Source organism: Marmota monax, unplaced genomic scaffold (genome assembly GCF_021218885.2).
Source record: "Marmota monax isolate L192 unplaced genomic scaffold, Marmota_monax_Labrador192_F-V1.1 WCK01_AAM20220418_F8-fsc00053, whole genome shotgun sequence".
Taxonomy (NCBI): Eukaryota; Metazoa; Chordata; class Mammalia; order Rodentia; family Sciuridae; genus Marmota; species Marmota monax.
This window is the reverse complement of record NW_026693153.1, coordinates 9173179-9190023: the sequence shown is the minus strand read 5'-3', so window position 1 is coordinate 9190023 and position 16845 is coordinate 9173179. Positions and strand designations below refer to the sequence as shown.

The 16845-nt window shown below is 33.9% G+C and overlaps 1 pseudogene; it reads left to right on the top strand.

Moving 5' to 3' along the window:
- Positions 1-9154: 9154 nt before the first annotated feature.
- Positions 9155-10273, top strand: LOC124100032 (olfactory receptor 5K3-like; annotated as a pseudogene).
- The last annotated feature ends 6572 nt before the right edge of the window (positions 10274-16845 follow it).

The following is a 16845-nucleotide window of genomic DNA, read 5'->3' as shown; positions in this document are numbered from 1 at the left end:
CACCAGTGGGAACTCCTCCCAAACACTTTCTTCTGGAATCTTTTTGTCCAGAATCTTTCTGATATGATCCCAGTAGTCTCTAAAAGTTTACCATTCTCTAACATAAGAAATATAATTCAAGGCACTGCAATTTCTGTTCAGGATTGTAATTAGACATTTTCCAAAGAGATCTTATACATAATAATTTTTAGTGTTTTCTGGTCTATATTTTCTGTTTATTTAAAAAATAAGTAAACAAACAAACAATGCATGAATATATGCACACTCTTATATAACTTTTTACTCAACTGGTCATGAGGGAGGGAGGTGTTTAGACATTTTGGCATTGCTTTTTAAAACTTTGCAACATCATTCTGTAAATCATTCTGTAACAGTAGTAAATCTGGTAAAATGCCATTGACCCCTTTGTAAAAATATATAGTAGTCTGTTATGTGCTTATTTAACTTTATTTATGCATGAATATTGAAATTCTTGCCAATATTTTTCCTGAAATATCCCTACTGGTCCCTTTATTTGTAGACAATTTAAATTTATACATATACACACATATTTTATATGTATATGTGTGTGTGTATATACATGTATATATATATATATATATATATATATATATATATATATATATACACACACACATATACATACATTTTTTTTCTGTGTGTGTGAAAACCTAAATAAAATCCAGGATCTATTGTTCTTATTACATATAGTATGTATCATAATATAAAATATAGGTTTTCATTTTTTTAAAAATCTGAGAATCTTATAATATTTAAGTTAATAACATATTTACAGTAACATGATGAATGAATTTGGTCTCACCATGATGATTTTTTCCATTTAATGTTTACAAACTGCATCATGTTATATTTACTGTCTCCTTATTGATATGGTTCTTTTTACTTGGTATTTCGATGGTTTGCACTTTTGTTTTAGTTGGCTGTGTTAATATTTTTATTATACATGCAATTGCTCTTATCTGCATTTATGGTGCTACTTTTGTTTTGTCTTCTATTAATATTATTTGACCACTATATGGCAATTAGGTCCTTAACTTTAGCTCTCTCCCTATTTGACTACTACTAGTACATATATGGCAATTGAGGGAGTTAGTTTCCTTTACTACTCCCTTTTCATCTCTTTCACTGGTTTTTTCCTATTCATTAGCTTTATTATTTTTTTTAGAGACAGAGAGAGAGAGAGAGAGAGAAGTTTTTGATATTTATTTCCTTCAGTTTTCGGCGGACACAACATCTTTGTTTGTATGTGGTGCTGAGGATTGAACCTGGGCCGCACGCAATGCCAGGCAAGGGCGCTACCACTTGAGCCACATCCCCGGCCCCCAAGCTTTATTATTATTGATGGTATTAGATTACAAGAACTTACAAGGATAGTACAGGAGAATTATACACTTCATATAATTCCTTAATTATGAATATCTTACATAATCATGGCACACTTTTCACAATTAAGACAGGAAATTGATATAATGCTATTAATTAAACTGTTTTTTTATTTCAGTATTTTTTCCATTAAGTTCTTCTTTCCATTTTGTGACCCAAACAGGATTCCCATTGGCACCATGTTGTCAGCTCTCCTGAGTTTCTTACATCTGTGATGCTTTTTGGTCTTTCTTTCTTATTCATGAGCTTGACAATTTACAAGCGGTATGTATAGGAGTTTTGTATAGTGTTCTACAGCTTTGACTTGTCTAGTGTTTGCTCATGACAAGTCTTTTTTCTAGGGAATTTGAAGAGGAATGACACAGAATTAAAGTGCTCTTCTCATTGTATCATATCAGGGTGTGCTAGATATCAACCTGCCTTGTTACTGATGATGTAAACCAGTGTCTCTTGGTGAAGGTGAGATCTGATGGCTTTCAACACTGTATAGGTAACACTTTCTCCTATTCATATGCCATGCATTAGAAACAAGCCACTAAATCTAGGTTTCACTCCAAGAAGTGTACTTATGCTCTATCCCTTAATATCAAAGAATGTGTGGAATTATTTCAACACCCAACCAATAACTTAAAAATATTGGGTGTGATGAAATATGAGAGTACACAAGTAGCAAATTTACACTTAAATTTTTATATAACTAAGTATCTCGTCTCCATCAATGATTACTGTTGATGTTATAATGGTGACTTTCAATTTTCCTGATTATTTATACATATATTACCATTCTCTAGATATATGGCACTTGGAGAATAATTCCCCCCTTGGTATTATTGAAAATATTGATTTAAAGTTATTTTATGATGTATGTTGCTTTTGAGAAGCCTGAGAAGGGGATTCATAAGGAAATTTAGCAGCTATGGACAGATCCACCCTAAGTAAAAGGACATGTGGGCTGCAACTGGCAAGGACATGGGGAAGGGGTTGCCCAAGCCCTTTGAAGACCACATTTTGCTACCATGTGCCCCAGATGCTGGAGGTGGGGCTACAGGACTTGTTTGCCTATATGGATTGCTTTGATTGCATCCATAGCCCTATTCCTCTCCTTTGGAATAGCAATGCTTACTCTGTGCCATTCATTATACATTGGATGTATATAACGTCCTATGATTCTTTTCAGTGTCTCACAGCCAAAAATTTTCCTTCAGTCTCAGAGTAAGCTTTCAACCTGCACTTTGGGTGGTATTGGAATTCTTAAGATTATGAGAATTCTTGGAGATGGACTGAATGCATTTGCATTATGAGATGGACAGAAGTTTTGGGAACCAGTTCCATAATGTTATGGTTTAGATATGAGATATTCCCCTAAAAGCTCATGTGGCAATGCAGGATTGTTTATTTTAAATGATTAAATTATTAGAGCTGAAACCTAATAAGTGGGTTCATCCATTTGATGAATTAATTATTTGTAGGCAGGTGCTGCATTTCTGGATGAAATTGGTCACTGGAAAACAAAAATCCTCATGTTCATTCTCATATTCTCTCTCTCTCTCTCTCTCTCTCTCTCTCTCTCTCTCTCTCTCTCTCTCTCTCTCTCTCTCCCCTCCTTTTTCATCCTTCCTTCCTTCTCTCTCCAACTTTCCAGATTCAATAAGGTGGGCAGCTTTCTTCTACATGCACTTATGTTTTGCTTCATCTCAAGCCCAGTCTGATGGAATCCTGTGACCATGGATGAAATCTCTGTTCATAGTTTGAATAAGAAGTATCCCTAGAAGCTAATGTTTACAACAATACTGGGATGTTCCAAGATGAAATAATTTACATTACAGGAGTTGAAACCTATTCAGTGGATTAGTCCATTTGATGGATTAATAATTTGAATGGATTAATGGGTAACTCTAGTTAGGTAGAGCATGGCTGCCGGAAGTTGGTCACTGGGTGTAGACCTTTGGGGTTTTTATTATGTCCTTGGTGAGCAGAGTTCTTTCTCTCTGCTTCCTGTCTGCCATGAACTTAATAGCTTTCTTCCACCATGCCATTCTTCCATGTTGTCCTGCCTCACTCTGGACCAAGAGGTATGGAATTAGCTGACCATGGACTGAATGGTCACTGTGAGCCAAAATAAACTTTTCCTCCTCTACGTTGCTCTTATTAGGAATTTTGGTCACAGTGATAAAAAAAAAAAAATCTGACCTAAGATATGATTATTCACCTAAAATTTTGGATTGTAACTTTAAAAAAATATTTCTTCTTTATTCTTTTTCTTTACAGTAATCCAATTTCTGTGTGTTGTATGACCCTTGTTAATTTTTTATACCCATCAGTTTCTCTCTACTCTTTTTGACCCTTTTCTTATTATTTTTTTATCTTACTCATGTTATTTCTTCTACTGAACTTAGGCTATTTTCTGGACAAGGAGGCTTTTGATACCTGCCAGTTCTCAGCATACGCACAGCTGGATAAATAATATTGTGAATGACAGATCTACTGCAGGACACCTCTTAAACTGTTCAGAATTACTTGATATTCATAAATTCTAGGAACAGACATCCTCCTGATTTGGATATCTCTTCTGAGGATTCTCATGAGATGAAGTCTAATGGGACAATGTGCAGTCCTCATTTTTGATCTAGTATCAAAGCTATACTAGCCAGGTGCAGTGGCTCATACCTGTAATTCCAGAGTTTAGGGAGGCTGAGGCAAGAGGATCAAGAATCAAAACCAGCCTCAGCAATTTAGTGAGGGGCTAATCATCTCAGTGAGACCTTGTTTCGAAATAAAAAATATAAAATGGATGGCATTAGAGCAGATTATGCTAAATGAAGTTAGACAATCCCTAAAAAACAAATGCCGAATGTCTTCTCTGATATGAAGGGGGTGACTCAAAATGGGATAAGGAGGAAGAGCATGAGAAGACTACCACTAAATAGGGAAGAGAGGTGGGAGGGAAAAGAGGGAGAAGGGGAGTTGCACGGAAGATGGAAGGAGAACCTCATTGTTATACAGAATATATTTATGATGTTGTAATGAGAAAAAGAAAAAAAGTGTCACATTAGATTGGATAGAGAGAAAGGATGGGAGAGGAGGGGAGGAGTAGGGGGGATAGAAAGGGCAGCAGAATAGAATAGACAATTTGATTGATGTATGTACATTCCTTGTATGTATTATATGTCAAAATACATTCTGCTGTCATGTATGACTAAAAAAATAAAAATAAAAAATTTTAAAAAATAAAAAAATAAAATAGGGCTGGGGATATGACTCAGTGGTCCAGTGCCCCTGAGTTCAGTCCTCTGTACCTGCCCCCCCAAAAGCTATACAACAATCAAAGGGTAAAACAATTCAAACAAACAGTATAGGCAATTGTGTTTTATAACACCCCCAAATTAAAATAACAAAAGTAAAAATAGACAAACAAGATAATGTCACACTAAAAGTTTCTGCATGTAAAAGGGAACAAGAAAAGTGTGAAGAAACAAGCTTCAGTGTGGGATCAAATATTTGCAAACCAGTCATATGAAGAAGAAAGAATATCCACAATATATGAGGAAATTATATAATTCAAAGCAAAAATATAAATGCTATTTATATTTTTTAAATTTTATTTATTTATTTATTTAAATGTTATTTTTATTTGTCTCATTAATAGAAAAAATTTTCATACTCTTTATTCACTCAATCTTATTCCTTATTCATTTCTACTTTTATGTTTTGTAATATACATAGCATGGCAACAGAGTGTTGCATATATCAAATATGTAGGAGAATAGGCAATATTTCAATAATTTTAAAGTGATTTTATTGATTTGAATGTACAAAGAACAGGTGGCAATCTGTCTTCTGCGGAAGTTGCAAGCAGATAGATGACAGTTGAAACTCTAGATGAGATAGATAACCAAACCAGTCAACTTGGTTAAGAAGTTTCTTAGATGTTCTTTCGAATGACATTTAGAGTTGGATGTCAACTATCAGAGAAGAGTTTTAATGGAATGACAGAAGTACAAAGAGTAAACAGGAAGAAACCAATCAGAAAATTTTCCAATTAAACTCACATTTCCCTTACGTTATTTGTAAGTTTTCCCTTACATCATGTTGTAAGTTTTGGCCAAACTACTTTACTATACAACATATGATTATATTTACACTTTCTAATGTCTATACATTTGTCCTGAGTTTTCCTAAGGTACTTTATATTTTCATGCTCTCTGCTGTTTATAGCACTCTTACCCTCAGAAGTTTATCTAAAATCACAAATCCACTGGGAAATTTTTTTAAAAATATGAATATTGAAATAATAGGTATCATGAATTTAACTCAGTTGGCTTCAAAGAGCCTAAAAGAACTGAGAAGTGATACTTATGTTAAGATTGTTTAGAACAGAGGTTCACAAAAATCCAGAGACGACAAGTCACACTTGGTTAAGTGAACACTGATATACAGGAAGAACAATTTAGGTAATGAAGAGAAAAAGGTTTGATCACAAACCAGAGAAAGTTCTCATATAAAGGATGTTTATATCTGACCTTAAATATGAGCAGGAAAAAGAGGGAAAAGTTATTTTAGGTGTGGGAAACACAGATATCATACAGATTAAAGCAGGTACACAAGGATCAGGGAAGTGAGGCACATGGCCACCTTGCCTCTGATGAACAAGAGAAGGCAAAGTGGGAAATATGTAGAATTACAAAATTAGGAAAATGGACCTAGTTTGAAAAATAATGAGGTTCTGTTAAGAACTCTTGAGCAGGAAAGTATCACTTTGAAATTCATTCAGCAAACAATAAGCACTACAAAATGACAAACACAATTCAGAGGATTGTAAATACAGAATTGGGCAAATGAACGAAATCCCTTCTCCCTAAACCAGAGCACCAATTATGGGGTAGGAAAGGAGTGACCAATTGCCAATGTACTCACAGATAGATGCATAATTATTATACAGTGATTAGTGGTATGAAGAAGAGAAAACAGTGAGAAGTATAAAAGACATAAAGAGAAAGGACAGGAGAACAGTCTCAGAATTTTTTTATAGGACAAATAAAAAAATACAATTTCCACATGGGTATTCAAGGCACAGAGAAAAATTGATTATCCTAACTGAGGCTATCATACCTCCCAATTTCCTCTCAAAAGCTAATTATATTTCATAAACCATTTAATTCTACTTCCTTCAGAAAGGGGTTCAAAGAACCTGAGACTATTTTTCTGCCTGTTCTACATTTGATGGACAACATGGTGAAGAGAATTGTAAAAATTAAGTCAGTTACATACAAATTGGCAGGATCAAACAGACTTTAATGTCACTTGCATTAATCTCATTGTCTCACAAGACATCTTTAATGAATGACAAGTCGTTCATATGCTATTAGGACTTAATAGCACACAGAAATACAATGATGCAATTGCAAGGAAATCCCTTCAGGATTTGACAGAAAACTTTAACTTGGCAGTGTAGGGACACATTATTAACACTGACCTATAGTCTCTGAAATTTGTGTTCTCTTAATCCCAAGTGTTTTTGCAAGAATGTACACACATATATATTCTTAAATTCTGAGACCTTCACATTAAACAGCATAAAGCAAACATTGCACTTTCAAAAAGCTCTTCTTAGTGAAATCTAGACAGAAGAAGTGTTTGAATTTATTTTTTAATTTAAATTTTAACATATTAGAAAATGTACCTCCTGGAATTATTTACCATGTTTCATTGTTTCTAAATTTCACTTAGTTCTCTAATTCTTCTCAGTATTGAATAGCATGGTGAAATGGGGACAGTCATAATGCTGTGATTCATGTGAATCTCTGATTATAACAGAACTTCAAAATATATAGGTAAGATCCAAAAATTTGTTAATTTATTTAGGAATATACATTGAAAGTTTTTATAGTTCAACTAAATTATTACATGCTTACAGTGGTATTTACCTTAACATGTTAGAAAAAAATTGATTTCTATTGGCTTCCTTTTAATATTTGTGGAAATAAAAATACAGTTTTATCATAAAATTTCTATGATCAGCTTTATCAGTGAATTATTGATCAATGATCAACCTTATCACTAAGTAATAGAAAAAAATAGCCTTTTAAACTAAATACAATTTGAAATCAAATATCCTATTAGGATTTAAGGGGTTTCCTGTTTTTCAAGTGATAAAACTGAAATATGAAGATGAATCTTCTTTTATTGAGCTGGATTTCTAGTACGGTAAATTTAGAAAACATTATATAATCTTCTAGTAGAAAAGAGGTAGTTTCAACAAAGGAAATATACCTTGGTTTCTTAAGAAGATGATTTTGAAAATGTTCTTTGTGGACTTTTCATCAAAGCTCAGTCTGAGTATGCAGAGGCAAAGAGGTCAGTTGAGATCCTGAGTAGGAATCTGAAAGCAAGACTTAAAGATAAAGTAGGGTTGGACTTAATTTGGCCTTCTCCCTAGAGCTTCAAACAGAAGTATTTAACATGTAACCTCACAATGATTATAGTAAGCAATGTTCATATACATGTGAAAGAATACTGTGATGTAGATAAGACATGTAAAACTATAGATCATGTGGGGCATATGACACATGCACCATAATTCAAAACTGAGGTGACTGTGGTCTGGGATATTCAGTTAAAACTTTATTAAGTAATGTTGTATGTAATGCTGCAGCAAAAGAGGAAGAGCTTAGAATTAGGAAAAAAAACAATGGGAATGATTTAATGGACAGAGTCATTGTTCATTAAAAGGATGTAATAGTAAGTTATGCAAAGGTTGTGATCTCTGGACATTTATATCTTTGGCTTTCCATTTTGATTTTCTTTTTAGATAAAATACCCTCCTTATTCCTTATTGATCTTTGTGCCATCTTTAACATATTAATTTAACATATGTGTAAAACATTTTAAACCATTCACTCTCCTAGAAGGATAAATAAAGATCATTAATACAATAGAAAAACATGAATTTATAGGAATATTGATTTAAAATTTAGTTGTGGATTTTTTGTTTGTTTGGTACTGAGGATTAAACATAGAACTTTATAACTGAGCTACATACCTAGTTTTTCATTATTTATTTTGAAACAGAATATCTCTAAGTTGCTAAGGCTGGCCTTCAAGTTGTAAGCCCTCCATCTCACCCTCCCTAGTTGCTGGGATTACAAGTATGTTATTACGAACATCATATTTAAGGTATCTTTAAAAAAAACTGACATGAAAATTACTTGGAAAAATGAATCAAACAGGGATACCCTAAATGTTTTAAGTGATTGTGAATAAAAATTTAAAGATAAAATTTCGGTGCTTTTTTTATACCATAAATTGAACCCAGGGATGCTTAACCACTGGGCAACATCCCCAGCCTTTTTTTTTTTTTTTTTGAGATAGGATCTTGCTAAATCTCTTAGGGCCTCCTTGAGTTGCTGAGACTGGCTTAGAACTTGTGATTCTTCTGCCTCAGCCTCCCAAGCCACTGGAATTATGGGCGTGCACCACTGTGCCCAGCAACTTTCTGTTCTTTAACCATCCTGCCTGGAATTCTCAAAATATCCTTGTTAATTTTGATAATCCCCAGATGGAGGTCATAGTTTTGCTAACTCTTCAAAAAAGACAATTGTTCCCTGGAAGTATGTGTCATTTTGTGCTCGACATAGCAGGGTTCAGTAATGAAGAAATTCTTCTACCAGCATAAAAAGAAAAGATCAATGGAAAATTGTATGCTGTTAATTAGAATTTAATGTCTCATTAATATCTATCTCAACAGACAAAGATGACTAAGGCCAACCATTCATTGACAAATGAATTCATCCTCATGGGACTTACAGATAACCCAGACCTGAAAGCCATTCTGTTTGTGGTGTTCTCTGCCATCTATCTGGTCACCATGGTGGGGAATCTAGGTTTGCTGGCCTTGATTTACATGGAGCGCCGTCTTCACACACCAATGTACATTTTCCCTGACAACCTGGCTCTCATGGATTCCTTGTGTTCCTGTGCTGTCACTCCCAAGATGTTACAGAGCTTCTTTTCTGAGGAGAGTAGGATGTCCCTCTATGAATGTATGGCACAATTTTATTTTCTCTGTGTTGCTGAATCAACAGACTCCTTTCTTCTCACAGCAATGGCTTATGACTGTTAAGTGGCCATATGCAGACCACTGCAGTACCACACCCTGATGTCAAAGAAACTCTGCATTCAGATGACTGCGGGAGCCTACACAGGTGGAGTCCTGCATCCCATGATTGAAGTAGGGCTTTTGTTAAGGTTGGTTTTCTGTGGGTCTCATCAGATCAATCACTTTTTTTGTGATATCCTTCCACTATACAGACTCTCCTGTGTTGATCCTTATATCAATGAATTGGCAGTACATATTGTGGCAGGGTCAGTTCTAACCTTTACTATTACTGTAGTGCTAATATCTTATCTCTGCATCCTTTTCACCATATTCACAATGAAATCTAAAGAGGGAAGGGGCAAAGCTCTATCTACTTGTGCATCCCACTTTCTCTCTGTATCAATATTCTATGGTTCTCTGCTCTTCCTGTATGCTCAACCAAGTTCAGTTAATGAAGGGGATAAAGATGTACCTGCTGCTATATTTTATACTCTAATAGTTCCTTTATTAAACCCTTTTATTTATACTTTAAGAAACAATGAAGTAATAAATATTATAAAAAGAATTATGAAGAAGAGGCCATGTTGTAACTTTCTATAACAAGTTTCATCTCCCTTGAAAGACAGATTTCAACCTTATAGTACTGTTTATGAACCTACAAATACTGAGAAAGTGGATAACAATCCCTTCAAAATAAAAAAAAATAGCTCCAAGGGGATAGAGTATTCGAAAATATACTTAAAAATTAAATATGGTGAAATCAATCAGGATTGAATTAGATAATTATTCATGACTGTTGTAGCAGAATTAGGCCTAATTTTCAACAAAACAAATATTAGAAATAAAGTCAGAGTATATATATATATATATATATATATATATATATATATATATATATATATATATATAAAGTTGCCTCCATTTAATACTGTTAGCAACTTTCTTATATCTCAAAGAATATTTTTTACAATCACTGGCATATTCTAAGTTCTCAAATGTTAATTTTTCCTTAAGCAACTCCATCTGTCTAAGTAAACAATGTGTTTGAATTTGATTTTTGAATTAGACTTTAGTTATTTCAAGAGATTATATTTCAGTATGTATTTATTCTCTAAAAAATAATATTTTCATGTTTAGTTTTATTCACTTTTAATCTCAAATTCTTTATAATAGAGTATCTGTATATTTTGATTTAACAACATGTACTTAAAAATGATGCTTTTTGAGTTAAGGAAGATGATAGAAGGAGAAGGAAGGGGAGAGCATGTGGAAGGATGGGGGATGAAATCTAGAAAATTATGCTGTGTCCATGTACAGATATGAATCCCACTTATGCATATGTAATTATAATGCACAAATTAAAGTAACAACAATTATAATAGAAGGAAGAACAGTAGAATAGAGCAAGCAGATTGGGATGAGGAAGGAGAGAAGAAAGGGAAGGCACCAGTGAATGAGATTGATCAAATTATGCTATGTGCATGTATTAATATGGCATAATGAATCCAACTGTTATGTATGATTATAATGCACAATTAGAAATGTTTTTCATTATAAATCCTGGTCAATTTTAATTTTGTATATAGTTTGTTTATTTGTACATCATATCACAATGTAATTAATGAACTATCAATGAAATGAAATTTTTTTATCACTGACATCATTGCCTGATTTGTTATTCAATAGGATTATGAAAACCCTGGTCTGATTCTTATGAAATGTATTAATATATATAGAATTAAGAAGAGATGGAAACCCTTTTCAAAAATAAATGAAAGAAAAAAAAGGAGTGAAAATCCTTGGCACCTGACCAAAATATTTATTCACCAAATAAATTAACAAAACTAAAAGAAAAATAATTTTCTGAAATATACTCTCTGCTAAACACAGGCTAGACTTTTCATGTGTATTAAATAATTAACTAAAGAGACATTCTTTTTGTTTTTTTCTTGAATGAAAACCTCATACACTGATATATTGAGTAGCTTGCCTAAGTTCAACTAGGTAAGTCAAAATAAACTGGAGTGTAAATCAATATTTTTTCCACATACTTGGGGACTCAGGAAATGGAGATAATATTATTTGAGGTATTTAGTTATAAAGTAGCATGAGATATAAACAGTACAATTAAGGATGGAAAAAAATTTGATCATTGGAGCAAAACATATATTATACTGATTAGAATCTATGTTTTTGAAAATCATTGTGTCTCTGCCTATGAGAAGATGGGTGAACAGTGGAACAGAGCCATCATAGTTGCTAACTGTTGGAGAGATCCTTGGTGTATTTGGGAAGGGGAGGGGGAAGTGTGTCAGATTACTGAAAAACTTACATGCCATTCTGAGAATCTGAATTTATTTAGAGGCATGAGACATTGGTGTCTTCCTGGCAATAGAGTAATATAATTGTATCCCTAAGCAAACTGATTTGGTAATTGATTAGAAAGAGACTATCTTCAAAAATTCACATGTTAGATGATGAGATCAGAAATCAAGCATAATTTAAGAAAAAAGAGGAGTACACATATATATTTTAAAAATGTTAGTAAATAAAATGAAGCCTACTTTCTTCCCACCTCAGTCATGTCACATCTGATTTCGTATTACCAGTACTCAAACAGTGTCTGACATCTACATACAGCACATATTTCCTTCAGAATGTTTGAATGGAATTATGTTAGTTAATGTATAGTGGAGTTTATTATTTTTACTTTTAAATGACTTAAACTTTTTTCAGATTTTTTCAATATTAATATCTAATATGTTAAATACAGATCAATACAACCTACATAAATAACAACTCAGTGTAAAGAAATGAAAAGATCACAAAATTGAGAAACTTAATTGAATGGAGAGTGCACACACTATGTTTATGGACATTTTCAGTTACCAAAAGTACATTTCTTGATTCCCTTCCAATAATACCATGATTTATGTCATACATTTCCAAATAACTCATGTGTAGTCCTTATGAACATTGATTCCCAAATTTGATAGAAGATTATGTGATTTATTTGGGACCAGTGGGACAAAAGAAGTGATGTTTTTGGAAGTTTCTGGGAAATGAGTGTCTTTTGTATTTACAGAGATCCACAAAAAAATATATGAACAAGAAAGAGATGCTCCTTTCTTTTCAACAGATAGCAGCCATCAGGTAAGTCATGATGGTTGCTTACAAGTACATCTTGGAGTTGTGGAGGAAGAAGCAGTCTGATATGATGTGCTCTTCTCTGTAGGTCCCCTGCTGGCAGTACCACCTGCTCTCTGCTTCACAGGGCCCTCTACCCAATTCCCCCAGGTAAAGTGTGCAGACTGGGATACAAGGCCAAACAGAGTTATTTCATCTGCAGGATACATACATGCCATAGTGGCTGCAAATGCCCAGTTCCTAAGGATGTAATTAATGTATGGCAAAGCTGTCCATCATGCTGTTAACCAGGTAAAGGATGTTGAAAGCCTTCAGAAACCTGTTGTTGAGGAGCAAGCTGGAAGCAACTGGGAGGGTTCTGAGAGTTCTGAATTCTAACAGGGTTTATGAAGATTCCACATAAAAATTCTTTCAGGTTGTCGTTATTGACCCATTCCATAAAGTTATCAGAATAAATCTACAAACAGTAGATCACCAAACCAATCATAAACACAGGGAGATGTTGAAGTGGTCATTTGCAAACCACAAGAGTGGTGACTTTCAAAGGGGCCACAGGTTCCACCCCACTTTTGTTGGTTCCTTTCAGTTTAGAGAATACACAATATCCCCCAAAATCTATTTTCACTATTTAATGTTTGTTTAGTTCACACCTAATAAAGAATTTAGCTCAGTCATGTCTGCCTAAAAGTGTTATTTGTTGAAAGTAGTTTGTAGATTATTTCATGAATGTTTAGTCAAATTGTGGTAGCAATGATGTTTGAAGATAATAAGTGAATGCGTACCTTCTTTCTAAAACGGTAAACTTTTCTTGTCTTTGCTTCATCTTTATAGGGAGTTACATGTCAGAGGTTAATACATGCTGGGTGGTATAAACAGTATAAAATAAATTTGTAACAGATGAATGTTGGAATGAGCATTGTCAATTTTTTTGGTGCATATAATGAAATATGCAGCTTCATGGAATAATGCAATGCTCTCCCAACTTTGAAGTGGTTGGGTATTTTGAAGTTTGAGAAGTACTAACTTTAAAAAATGTATTTTGGTTAGAAATTTGTAGGATGGGTGGAGGAAGTCCTAACCCTATACCATGATCATATGTAAAAAATGTGAGCTAAACTAAAGCCCACATTTTAAAATATAATCCAGTGTTTCATCTGTAAAATTGTTGTTTCTAAAAGGAAAATAGTTCCCTAAATGCCACCATGTTCATAAGAGTAAACCAGCTGCAAAATGTTTCTCACAAATCTAGGTTAACATAAACAAAATTGCCTCTCTCTACAGTAGTATAAATTCTGTGATAGTAGGAGCAAATGTGACTCCATTTTGTTTTATGACTTCATCCTGTAAAACAACAATGCCAAGTAGAAGAGTCATGACTGGGGCAAGATATTCTTTTCCTTTTGCTATAGAAACCTTTAAGAACCCGGAACTACCTAATTGGTATTGTTTCTATAACTAGGGTAACAGGGCTCTGTTTCTGTAACTGGGGTGACTGGGCTAACTGTGATTGGTTAGGCTTCCCTCTGCTTATCTGCACTGTCCTGCTTCTGTAACCTGGCTTGCTTGCATTGGCTAGACGCCCCGAACATCCCTTTTGCGGTTTTCAGGCTTATAAGGAGCCCCTTGCAATTGTTCAGGGCTGATCAGGGGAACAGCTTTATGTTCTGGTCAGTCGCCACCAGTGTGCTTCAATAAAGGTTTGATTCGATTATATGTGAGTGGTCTGGAAGTCAGTTTATGAAACCCCCGGATGAAGCTTTAACTATAACATCTTACACCTTCCCCAGGACAGGATGAGACGTTGTCACTGTCTCCCTGGAGGTCTCCCTGTGTGACCTCATCTGTCTGTATCTGGGGCCCACTGGAGGCCTCCCTGGGAGGCCTCATCTGTCTGGGGTCAGGACGAGACGTGGTCTCTGCCCCATTAAAGGTCTCCCTATGTGACCCCAGCGATTGTTGCTTGTCCTGTGTCTGTTCTGCTGTTTGTCATTTCTCCAGTGTCTTCTGCTGTTTGTCATTTGTCCAGTGTCAGTTCGACGGCCGTTTGTTCTGTTTGCGTGGTCTCTGCCCCATTAGAGGTCTCTCTGGGTAACCTCAGCGATTGTTGCTTGTCCTGTGTCTGTTCGGCTGTTTGTCGTTTCTCCAGCGTCTTCTTGCTGTTTGTCATTTGTCCAGTGTCTGTTCGCCGGCCTTTTGTCTTGTGTTTATCTGTCCAAGTGTTGTGCATGGGCCCTTTTCTTGTTCCCATAACCGCTCTTCTTTCATCAGGACTCCTTCGCTCCACCGACATCAGAGACAAGGAAGCTCTACAGAGATCTCTACCTGGACCCCTTTAACTTGTTTTCTTAACAATTTTCAGGACTTTTTCTGTTGGTTTGTTATTGTTTGTTCCCTTTGTGTTCTGTGTTAATTTCTACCTCAGTTTGTTTCTAATGGAAAAAAAATGGTTAAAATGGTTTTAACTGTGCTCACTACAGCTTGCATTAAAAGGTAAAGTGCTGCCAACAGGACTAAAAGAATTGTCAAAAGTAAAAGCTAAAAGTAAAAAGAAAAAGGCATTCTAGAGATTGCCTTCATTTAGGAACTGGGCCATGTAGCCAACTGGGTAAATCATGTCAGTTCCTATAGAGGACAGATGAAAACTGAAGTGTTTTATAAAATTATTATTCCTAAATTGTATACAAAAAGCATAATTTTGTCTAGAAAATTTGGCTTTTGTCTCTCAGTATTTGCAAGCATTAATAACTCCCAACTATTAAAAAATGGTTTAAAGATTTTTCAATGTCAGGCTAAAAGTTGGTGGCCGCTATCCAAGAAACCAGAAAAACCAGTTTAGAATGGGACCCCAACCTGGGGGACTCTCCCAAGGAGACCAATGAAGCTGCATCTTTGGGAAGTTCCTCCAGGGAAAAATAAGCCCCCTTTGTTTGTCTATATTCCCTCAACTCTTTTCACTTTGATGAACAGGACCAGAAAACTTTTAGCATTCTATATTTGTTAAACTCATAATTTTGATCCAATATGCCTAGGTTAATATGTTTTTCTGATTACACTCTGTCTTATTCTAAGGCCAATTTACAAAAATTACCTCTCAATCTAATAGGTTTTTAAAAATAAGCTACAAGGCTTTTGTTTGTCTGTTTGCTTTGTGTGAGTGCACCAGTGTACTGTCTGTCTACATGTATTGCCATGTCTACATATATTTGGTACAAAAAATTGACATATGAGCTCATAAATTAAAATTTTAAAAAATAGATCCAAATACTTTTGGTTAATATGATTTAAAAGGTTCAATTCAAATTGGGAAAATAGATAAAAGTACAAATGTCTCTAAAGTTACTAACGCACAGTTTTGTTTCTAGATGGTTAAACAGCTGTTAAAATGTTAATGTCTATAAAGTGTCTGATATCCATTGTCTCTAGGATTTTTATTCAACAACAACAAAAAAAGATTACTAATACTATTTAATGCACTTGTCTGATACCTTGTTTTTTAAAAAAAGATACATAAATTTCATCTAAATGTATATGAAATTAATCATGGATGTGTTTGTTAGAGACATCTAATTGGTTTACAAAGTTAAAATGCTGACTATTAAATATAATATTCAAGTACCTTTAACTCCTTAAATTCCATAAGGTAAAATACTTAAACAATGTTGGTGTTTTCATAAATTGGTAAACTAAAAAAGAAATTTGAAATTATTTTGTGTTATTATAAAAACAAGGTTACTATAAATTACAAAGTCCCAATAGGTATAATTCTACATATAAGGAGTCAAGAGTATTCAACTGTATTTCAATTAAAGTACTGTAAATAACAAATATTTTATCTTATTAAAATGGATTAATTTATCTAAATTCAAAAATTTATAAGGGTTATTTCAAGGTACAAACAAAAAAAAGGATCAATGGGTTAAAAAATTATTAAAAAGTTTCAAATATAAAAATATATTTAATGAAAAATGTTTCCAGGTAAAAAGTCTTTACATGATAAAGTATAATTATAAAACATTTATGTAAACAACAAAAGGGTCTAATTAAGTAATATAAAGGTCTATAAATAAAAGACAAATATTAAAAGTTTTATATGTAACTAAGTTGGTTATATATGTAACACAAATAGTTAAAACTATTCAAGTTTGTTCCCTAAGGACAAATAAATAATGTATTGATATATTTATATGTTAAAATGACAA